Source organism: Haemaphysalis longicornis, unplaced genomic scaffold (genome assembly GCF_048455015.1).
Source record: "Haemaphysalis longicornis isolate Haplotype H1 unplaced genomic scaffold, Haemaphysalis longicornis Haplotype H1 scaffold_1, whole genome shotgun sequence".
NCBI lineage: Eukaryota > Metazoa > Arthropoda > Arachnida > Ixodida > Ixodidae > Haemaphysalis > Haemaphysalis longicornis.
Window position 1 is genome coordinate 194,721,934 of NW_027526203.1, and position 11,050 is coordinate 194,732,983.

An 11,050-nucleotide genomic window follows, 5' to 3' on the forward strand; every position below is an offset into this window, starting at 1 on the left:
CAGGGTGAAATCTCCGTGTCTACTCCTAGGACAATTTCTTTTGTGCAGGCAAGGTGGGAAGGGATGAAAGAACTCACCGGGAACGACGCAAATGTCGAGCACTTCAGAAGATCGACCAAGCAGGCTTTATCCGAATATTTGCCGACGATTCCCCTTTCCCGTATGATCTGACATCCTTCACGTTTTTGAAGTGCTCACTCGCAGTTTTCAGATCCCTCTGAATAGTTTTGAAAATTTTAAGCCGGATCGGCCGCCGTTCGTAGAGACTATAGCCACAGGAACAGCCGTCACACCATTCCCCAGGAAGGAGTCCAGTGGTAAGTCCTTCGCCAAGAGGCTAGACGACCAGGGAGAAGACCCCTGGCCGGGAGAAAAAATCGACACGTCAAAAGCTTATGCGATCACGCGGATGTACCTAAATGTCAACCAATGATTCAGATACCCGTTCTTGGCCAAACCTGACTTCGAACAACCAGAGATCCCGTGGTTTGAGGCTCGCGAGGCCTGGAACAGTCTCACCGCGTTTACCAGATTTCACTCCGATATTTCAAGCCGAATTCCTAGCGGTAGTACTGGCTTTAAAACAAGTACCTCCGCAGCACTTGAATATAGCTATTGTAACTGGCTCACTATCGATCTGTTCCCATTTGTCAACATCCGAAAATGCACCTCTTATTCGGGAATACAACTTTCTTGTGCCTTCCCATTTGCAAGACATCTGCCTGATTTGGGTTCCCGGGAACAAAGGTTTACTCCTTAATGAAGAGGCGGACTCCTTGGCATGATCGTCTTTGGGTGGTCCTTCGGTTGACCTTTGGCCTGTACCGATTATTGTAGCAGGACCAAGGTTCTGTAGGTATCAACGCCTAACAAGAACGCAGGAAGGGGTCATCACTTATTTTGAAGAGTATGCCCATTTAAAACATAACTGGAATCCCCATTATTGTGAATATCGTCAATACGAGGACATGAACCAGCTTCAGATGTTGGGTTCTCCAGCTGAACTTCTATATGCACAGGTCTGGTTTCTCCTCCTCCGCCCGAGGTGCTGTTTGCGGGGAACATGGGACACTAGAGCCCTTCCTATTATATTGCCGGGGTTTTTCAATGATGTACAACGTCACCTTGCCAGGCCATTACAACGGATTGGACTTCCTATCTCCATGCCCGTACTACTTTAGTTTGGGGCCACATCACTGGGATATTTTCACAGAGGGGTGGCTGCAGCCATTCATGCATACGTGTCCGAGACCAGGTGTCTGCCCTCCTTGTTAGCTTGCATTTTTACGTGTACGTTTTCTCGAATTCAACCTCAACTTTCAATGTTTAACCAATTCTCTCTTGTAATCACACGCTGTTTCTGGGTGTAAATGGTTAGTTGTCTACTTTTCAGTTGTTGTAAGCGGGCGCATTAGCCCCCTTCATGCCCGATTCCTGGCCAATCCCCGTCGTGGGTATGTGCCAAGAGACGGGGAACAACAACAACAACAACTTCGCGCTACTTGATCCAGGAGGCCTTGCCCTCGACCGCTGCCAATCATGGCTCGTTCCGAAGCCGACTCTCGTTTTGCTACACCACCCCTTCCCTTGGAACGCCTGAAGGTACGCCGTAGGCTCCTGCGAGAAAAAATCACGGGGCTCATTGCGGCAATCGACGCCCTTCCCCAGGACCTGGCTCCGCACGTGACCGATCTGATAACCAAGATTTATCGTTTCCACGACATGCCAATAGAAATACGGGACCGCGGCGCTGAGATACAAAGGAACCTTACTGGCGACAAGCTGAAGCGACAAGCTGAAGGAAGGCGTTGCTCTATCCCAGCACTTCGACAACAAAATGCGCTCGTGTCAAACGTGCGTACTGCTCCACCCGGTTGGCAAAGCCGTTATGAATTGAGCCGTCGGTGGCTACGTTCGAACCACCTGGGTGATTTACAATCGGGAGCTCATGGGTGTTCATAGCGTGACGCAAAGCACCCACGTTGTAAGTCTCCCGACGGTTCCAACCGAGACGCTCCCAGAGAAGCGCGAGGGCACCATCTGCGATGAAAATGCAGCTGATGTTCGTTTGGCAATGGCTACGTTGATTGATAACCCTGTTCGCAATGCTGCCCGCAATGACCCTAAGCCAATGAAGCCAGTCCCCGACAAAGTAGCGGACTCTCTAGACTATCAGGTGTGCGTCCAGAATGATTCCACTGACATGGGCGTCCCCCTTTCGACCACAGCACTATGCCACGGAGTGAATGTCCTGACATCCCCCACAGTTATGACCATGCTGAAGTGTTACTGCGACCTGGGCTGCGTATGGCTGACCCTCCCCTCCAACAAGCTCGCGAGTGGCTTCAAGCAGGAAACGAGTGAAGAAGCCCCATGATGTCGACATAGGGAAACCGCACAAGACGCTTCTTTGGCAACCACAGATTTTGTCGGCGGCAGAGATTACCCCACTAGGATGCTGCGACAACGCCGAATAACAGAAATCCCGCCAACTGAAGCCACGCCGGAAGAAGATTCCGCAACACCGGCAGAAAAATGCCATGTTTCGCAGCGACCCAATCCCTGTGAGGAGGCACAAGTTCTGCAGATTCTTGCCCGATCAGACTCTGCCATCTGCTTTGAAGCTCCGTCGGGCCGCTCGGTTCCCAATCTGGCGCCTTCCGGTGCTGCCGACAGTCAAGGCTCGCAGGACAACAATCCGTGATGAACACCAGCCCGCTACCAAGAATTCTACACTGCGCCTTTTGTTTGTCGCTGACACTGTCGTGTTTCTACATATCTACCTGAGTATCAAGGAGAGCGTGCTCACCATCAAGATTTACATGGAGCCACCCCAGCTGAATGGATGCCCGTATGTCCCCGGTGGCTGCCTCATGCCGGGTAGCGCAAGGCTTGTGGTCCTGCTGGGTAAGGAATCTCAGAGAGACCATTTGGAAATCATAACGGACGCGAATCATCTCCCAAAGCATCGCCTGCAACTCAGGACGGCTACAGTTGGAAGATAATTACAGAAAAAGAAAAAGAAGGGAAAGGACATTAAGTGTCACAAGAAGAAATCTGAGAATCCTTAAAGTCCTGCAGCGACTTCTAAGACGCGCCTGTCTGAAAAACGCGTGAGCCTGACTTCTCCTAGAAGCACTAATGTGACACAGTCGGACGAAGTGCTGATGAGTATGCGAAGCTGCGTTCAGCATGCACATTACCTCCATCCGCGCATCAGAGTAAGGCATCCAAGCAGGAGCAGTAGTCAAGCCACGAGTTCTGACAACGACGTCGTTGGCAGTACCACAGTTTGCAGGACCGCTAAGCACGCAGTGATTCTCAGAAAAGCTACCAAGGGCCCGCACTGCAAAGTCGACCCGTCCAGGATCCCAGGTACAAGTCTTAATCTAGGAAGAAGATGCGCATGCAAGCTCTTTCCTACCATGATGTTGCCTACCTTTGCTCTCCGTTCTACCGCCGGCGCTGCGAACATTGCGACATTAATTGCCGCCTGGTCACTGCAACCGAAATTAAGTGCCCTAGTCGAAGGCTGAACTTCAAGGCCAGTTCTTGCCTTTCTGACCGGAAGCGGGTGGTGGGGTTGTGGGTTGGAAATAAAGAATGAGATGGGCGCAGGCAGCGGGCGACAGGGGATTGTGAGGAACACGAAGCTGCGCGTTGGCTCGCTCGGAGTGTGTTCTATCGCTTCACGAGAACGGGGCGTCTGGTTCGTGCCTCTCTATTGGATTCTCTACAGGCATATTTGACAACAGTCATTAGCAATCCTCATGTTGTAAAATGCCAGTTGTGGCTAGGGTCTTTTCCTGGCTGTCTTCAGCTCTGATGGCTTCATCTGAAAGGAAAGGTAAAAAATGTTACCACTCATATTTGAGAAGAGAAACGCACTTTGAGAAGGGAAGCGCACTTGAGAAGAGAACAACATCGGGATTAAATGGTAATACCGGTTTTGGTCAGCACCGGGATAAAAGGCGCTAAGTAAAATCAGGGGAAATGTTTACCGAGTGTTCCGGTATAAAGTTCCGGTACCAGGGGAAATTTCTAACAATAGCGTGACTGAATGCCTAATACAAAGAGCAGTCAGCGCCTCCTCAGTTGAAATTTACAACGAGACTCATTCAAGTTGTTTCTCGCCAGGGCAAACCGAGGTTGTGCTATCGGCATAGCTGCATCGTGGCGTAGTTTGGCCGGCGTGCCCCGGAAATGTAAGTCATTGAGGTTAAATTGCTAATCAAGTGACCGTAAGTGTCAAATAAATCCAGCACGTAGAGGGCTGCGGCAATAATCAATATTATCTTTGAGAAATTTTTTTATTGTAGTGAGGTTTAATGTACAGGCTCATCATATAGACGTCAGCATTGTTCTTGTCGTTGTAAGTTAACTTTTCATTAGCATAAAACTTCGCAATGAAAAATGGCGGGGCTCTCTTGGGCCTGTACGGTTCCCAGGGCGATTTCCTCCAGGGCGATATTATCTTTCGCGACGGCCGTAGGCAACACACCGATTTGCTCGCAGTTAAAAACGCGATCTTGGAGAATAAAACGCTTCTTTTTGTTCCTTCTGCTTAACAGTATTGCAACAGAAGAAAAATCTAATTGATTCACTGAGCCGCCCACGCTTATTAAGAGATTACTTAGAAGTGAAGCGCGTCTTGTTTTCATTAGCCATGACCGGAGAGTTCCTGAAAATACTTAACGGTTGGCATTGCTCGACGAATCACAAGCCTTTTAAATTTTGTATGTGCTGAAAGAGCTGTAACTAATGCAGGCTGCATGGTGTAAGTATATATTTAATGAAGGCAAAATAACCCATTGGCGTCAGATTCTTCACTGTAGTTCCCAAGCTATACACACAAAATTTCGGGGGCAGGTAAGCACTTCTCATAATGTAGTAAGTGTGAAATCAGTAGCATTAAATTCTTTTACGGGTATGCCGGTATCGTGTGTGTCGCCATCTTGTATTGGGGATGTCGCCGGACGTGTTTCATTCGAACTGCACCTGAGACTGCCGGGTTCCGTATGCTGGAGCGGCGCCATCTGATTGTATTTTTTTCACAGCTGCGGTTAATTGAGGTGTACGTGTCGTTGTCCATCGCTGTAGCTTGAGCTTCTTTGCTGTCCCACCTCCTGGTATTCTCCTTCCGCCATCTCCGCTGCTCGACTCTCGATTTTCTTCGTTGCGGGCAATTTCACGAACCCATTGGCGCTAAGTTGGCCCTTCATTTGCCTCTCTTTGCCGCCGTGCGCCGCTTCCGCTCTTCTTCAGCGCTGCATTGCCGTGGGGGATCATTTTTCACAGCTGCTGTAGATTTACACAGTTGACAGTCCGTTCCCGTATAAACCGCACCGATGAACTTCCCAGAAGAAGTGACGTGTCGCGGGAAAGGTAGCGCGCTCATTTTAGATACACTCATGAGGTTGGGCATACAGTGGCACCACGTTCTTGATTTCGCCTTCATGGGTTCTGGGGTGGACCATCATTCGGCGTCAAATTATTTCTGTCTTAGTTTCTACGGACGAGAGGCTTGGAGAATATTCCTTGTTCTAGTTATTTGCTGCTTCGGTGAAAGGCATGCTGAAATTACTCCAATAGGCGGCAGCTTATGTCTCGATCGAACACACGTCTAAATCGAACGCCAAAGCCAGTCACTGTGTATTTTTAGTCAGCTTAAATTATCGAGCTGTGGTGGCCCAGCGGTATCCGGCTCATATCGAATTCTGGAGGATAGTGGAAAGAGTTCCCTCCACAGCCAATTTCAGCCAATTTAATTTTTATGTAGGTTATTCCGCTGTTTATATCATCTTTCCTGAGAAATGTGGCGCCATTAAGGGTATTCATTGACCATGCTCCCACCCGGGCTTTTGGAAAGGGCATATTTTGTAAATATGCAGAAAACTGCGTTAGGTGGTGGGAGGGCCGGTCGACTAAATCATCACAAAATCCGACTGGGCTGTATAATGATGCAATACAACCATGACGTTCTGCCTTGCGCAATGGTATACGGCGATCACACTTTAAGGCAAAGTTTTTAATGAACCATTGCTCACGAAAAACAAGAAGGGAACTGCCGAACCATTTATATCGTAGCGGACTACCCACTGACGCTGTTCCACTTTCTTTAGGTTGTACACATTACAAACTGTTTTTCCCACAGCTGTATGCTAACTAAACTGCACAGTTGAGGAAGCGTTTGCCTTCTTTTGCAGCGAAGCTTTTAGCCTCTCGTTGCTCGGAAAATTTAGTGTCGTAAACAAAAAACCACAGCAGAATGTAGCAGTTCTCTCCCAAGACGCCGACCGCATGCCTTTGGCTAGGCAGGACCCAGAATTTGCCGCCAGAGAAGCTCAGAGCAATATTTCGTGGCAATCAGGCATAGAGCATAGAGTTCAGTATTCGTTAAAAAACCCCAAAACAAGCATCGAAACCGCACGAAAGATGGTAAGGCGCCTCTTAGCAATGGGACCCCCTGTCCAGGAGGCGATGCCCTGTCTGTTCCTGATAAAGACTAGGTTTGCAGCTGCTCGCTAAAAGGGGGCATGACGTCATTCGAGGTCCAGCGCATGCGTCAGGCTCTGCCGCCAGATGATCCGATCGCAAGCGACAAGCCCGCCGAGACGACGAGGAACAGTTCATACCCTCCAACATCAGCATGTGTAGTGCTTAACAAAAAGCTTCGCTGGACACCCACTTCCGAGTGGCGGGATGATGGCCATTTTTTTCTCTTTTTTTTGCGTGCTTTGGCAATGACGTGGTTGATTTGTAATGTTTTTTTTTATTTGACCGTTCAGTAAGTACCGATGCGCAGTGCACGCATTGTTGTACCCATACATGTAGTGCGCAGCGAGCGCCCACTTTTTATAAGAGCCTTAAAAGGCTTACAGTATTCATAAAGAAAAAAATAAAAATAAAAATTCGCGAACGAAAAAGTCCGATATCTCAAGTGCTTTTAATGGGCTGTAAATGCGAAAGTAAGAATTTCAAGTTGAGGGGTTTTGTTGTACCTTTGTTCCCTAGAGTTTCTTAGTAAGTATACTAGAGAGGAAACTGCGCCTCGTAAGCCATGTCGTCATGGGGGCTCATGGGAAGACCTCCTTTTTGGCTTGGGCTTGGCATGACAATTGCATTCTTAAGCGGTTTTTGGGATTTGCTTTCTTCACTATGCATTAACACGTTTACGAGCTACAAGGAAGCCGAAATCCTACCGTTTTTGTGGTAGCCGTGTTCAGTGAAAGAGCAGGCAAACCCGCCGCGGTGGCTCAGTGGCTAAGGCGTTACGCTGCTGAGCACGAGGTCGCGGGTTCGATTCCCGGCCGCGGCGGCCGCTTTTCTGATGGAGGCGAAAAGCAAAAACGCCCGTGTGTACGAGATATCGGCGCACGATAAAGATCCCCAGGTGGTCAAAATTAATCCGGAGCCCTCCACTACGGCGCGCCTCATCGCCTGCGTTGCGTCGGCGCGTTAAACCCCACAATCAATCAATCGAAAGAGCAGGCAATGCGTGATCGCACCTGACGTTGCTCATGCCGCAGTCGAAGGACGTATGACTGAGCGGGTAATATGCCGCCGCGAAATTTGTAGCCGACGAAAAGCAAAAGCAAAACGTACATACTTCGACGAAGACAAGATACGGCAGATACGGGCGCGGGTATGCGCCCTATCTTGTCATCGTCCACGACTGTTTAGCGCCACGTTTTCTTTTTTCTTGTTAAACTAGCTGGCGGTCGCTGTGCACCGGTTCATCACGAAGGCAACGTTTTCATAGGCACGCTCAAAAAACTTTCGAAACTCTTCAAACAACTTATTAGAGATAATGGTAAAATTATTAAAATCAGTCTCTAATGAGTTTGCTCGCCAAATATTAACATTGCTCGTAACTACCAACCATGGAGGAAACCACGTTTAACTACAACCTTGGCCTGCGAAATAGCGGGCACAACCGTTTCGGCAAAAATACGCTTTACTTCTTTTTTCCTTAGTTTTAAAACAGCCTGTTTTTATTTTCCACTTACATAATTGCACACTATTCTTCACGTTTTTGTGGCACTTTGTTTAAATTTGCGGTCACTAAAACGTTTCAATCCAAGCCAATGATGAAATTAAGGCGAGCGCGATGTATAATGGCGGTCCATGACGACACAGACGACCTTGATGTGAGCCGGATAGACGCTAGCGCCAGATTCCTCTCTAGTGTATACTGCAAGAAACTCTATGCCTTTGTTCTACCTCTCGTTGTCGAAGGGATTGTAATCTTGTCGCTTGAGACGCTTTGCTTTGCGATATGCCTTCACGTTTTAGAATGGCTTCGGCCTGTCTCCTGTGCGTTGCTAATCACCTGGGTGGCGCAGTGCGCACAGGGAATTGTACTGCTGATTTCAAGGAGGCGTTTCAATGCCGGCCGTGGTTGCCGTTTTTATAAAGGAGGCTAAAAAGGAAAACGGCAGTGTGTCGAGATTTCTAAGCACGCAATGCAACCCCAGGTGATCAAAATTAATCCAGGGATCTCCATTACGGCGTGCCTCACATTCCAGGTGACCATTTTGGCGCAAAAAACGCACCAAATAACAAATGCTGTTACTTGTTGCGCCGCCGCTCGTTCCTTCCGGCATGTAATGGAACATGAGGTGACGATGGTGAAATCGGCAACTTGTCTGCTCAATAGTTTGGCTCCGTTCTTCCGTTCCCTTCATTTGTCTTCATTCCGTGACGAAGACACGTCTTCTTGCCGAAACGTTGGCACCGTACGTAGGCTGCCACTTATCCGTGCACAAAGAAGCAACTCGAGCTCAGGCGTTTAGAAGCTGCAATGGGCCGCGTGGTGTTCCGTTGTTCCGCACAAGGCGAACTTCGAGAGTGTCCTGGATAAACGATAGCATAGATTACTGATTCGGACAGTCAGTGATGTCCTGAGCAAAGAAGTCAGCATTGTGGAGTGTACGGAGACGGTAAAATGGGGTCGTTGGGGAGAAATGAATGGCACAAGAAAATGAGCTAAGCGAACCGGGCTACAGATCACTGGGCCTACATGCAACCAACACTTGTTTTAGCTGTGAACCATGTCCCCATTATATCTCCCAAATGTTGCCTAGAACAGCTCTCAGGCTTCTGAGAGTCAGGTAAAAAAATGGTTGAGGGCCTTGCTTACAAAACGATTGGGCGAATTAGCTCCCTGTCCCATAATTACCCAACCGCGTCGCTGTTGCTCATGATGCATGGGACCGCAAAGAAGGCGGCAGAGCTTGGATGCGGTGGTAGTAGTAGTAGTAAAAAACTTTATTATAAAGTCAGACTAGCTTTCAGAGGGTGGTGCCCTTATTTCAGGACCCCATTTGCTGCTGCGATCCGTCTTTCCCGGTCGATCAGTCCGCGCTGGTCGTCCAAGGCTGAGCTGGAAAGAGCGGCTTCCCATCCGGAGGGGGAGCGGCTGGGTATAGGCAATTGGGTCGGGGGTTTGGGGCATTCCCATGAGGAGTGGTACAGGTTCGGGTGTCCTCCGCAGGATGGGCATCTGTCTGGGTACATGGTAGGGTAGAATTTGTGCCGGAGCGAGAGGCTAGGAAACGTGTTAGTTTGTAGCTGGCGCCATGCAGCGGCTTCCTCACGGGTGAGTTGCGCATGTGGCGGAGGAAGTGTCCTACGGGAGAGTCTGTAGTGTTGTAGTATATGTGTGTATGTGAGTGGGATACTTTCTGTCTTGTCTGGTGTGGGTAGGTCTCCCGCTGGCGCCCGGAGGGTGAGGTTTCGGGCTACCGCATGAACGCGTTCATTGCCAGGGAAACACGCATGCCCAGGTGTCCAGATTAGACGGACTGGTGGAATCTGTCGGTTTCGCTGCAGGATGTGATAGGCGGTCGGGGTGATACGTCCTTGCGCATAATTTCGGCATGCCTCTTGTGAGTCGGATATGATATTTATTGGATTCCCTGAAGAGCGAGTGCTGATAGCGAGTGCTATTGCACACTCTTCCGCTTCCGTGCTGTTCACGGAGCGTATGGTGGCTGACGTTATCGTCTCACCCCTCCAGTCGGCTACCGCTGCCACCTTGGCATTTATGGCTGGATAGTCTGCTGCATCCGTATAGAGGGTGTCGGGGTTACTGCCGTATATGCGATGAAAGGCCTTAGTTCGCACGGCACGCCTGTCGGCATGATGTTCTGGATGCATATTTCTGGGTATGGGTGGTACTGTTATTCTCGCTCTAACTTCCAGGGGTATTGGTTTGAGTTCGCGAGGGGAAAGTTCAGACGCCGAGTACCCTAATTGTCGGAGGACGTGTCTTCCTGTAGGGGCGCGTTTCAATCTTTCTAATTGACTGATTTTTTGTGCTTCGATTAATTCCATCGTGGTATTATGTAGGCCCAATCGTAATAACAGGTTGGTTGAGGCGTAGACAGGGATGCCTGTCGCGGCCTTTACGGCGGTGCGGATTAGGGTGTCCAGCTGCTTAGTCTCTGCCTGGGTAAGTCGGTGGTAAGGTACATGATAGGTGATGCGGCTTATGATCAGAGCCTGCACGATGCGTAGTACGTCCGCTTCTTTAAGGCCGTGGCGGCGGTTGGTTATCCTTCGGATCATGTCGATTATTTGATTAATTTGTTTTTTTCAGTAGTCCCAAGGTGTACGTGGCCTTCGCGTTCGTTTGCACATGCAGCCCTAGCAACCGTAGCCTGCCTACTCTGTTAACTGGCTCGCCCTAAACAGGAACCGTAATGTCGGGCGGTGGGTCGGTTTTCCGGCGGCCTTTTCTGACTGAGCTGCGCCGGTTGGTACGTCCGAGGTTTCGGACCAGGTGCTAGTCGCCTCCCGAGGCCTCCAGGTCGCTGCGGCCCTGTGGGCAGCCGCCACCGCCCCATAAGGGGGAGCTCTTTAAATAAATGTTATTTCTCTCTCTCTCTCTTTCAAATGTGAAACCAACAGCGCAAGGACCACGACGGGAAAGGAAGAGGTGACGGAGCGCTTCTTCCAGTATGAATTTTTCGTTATCATCATCATTCGTTCACCAGCCTATATTTTGTACTAGAACAAAGTAAAACGGTCTTCCCTTAGTTGGTCT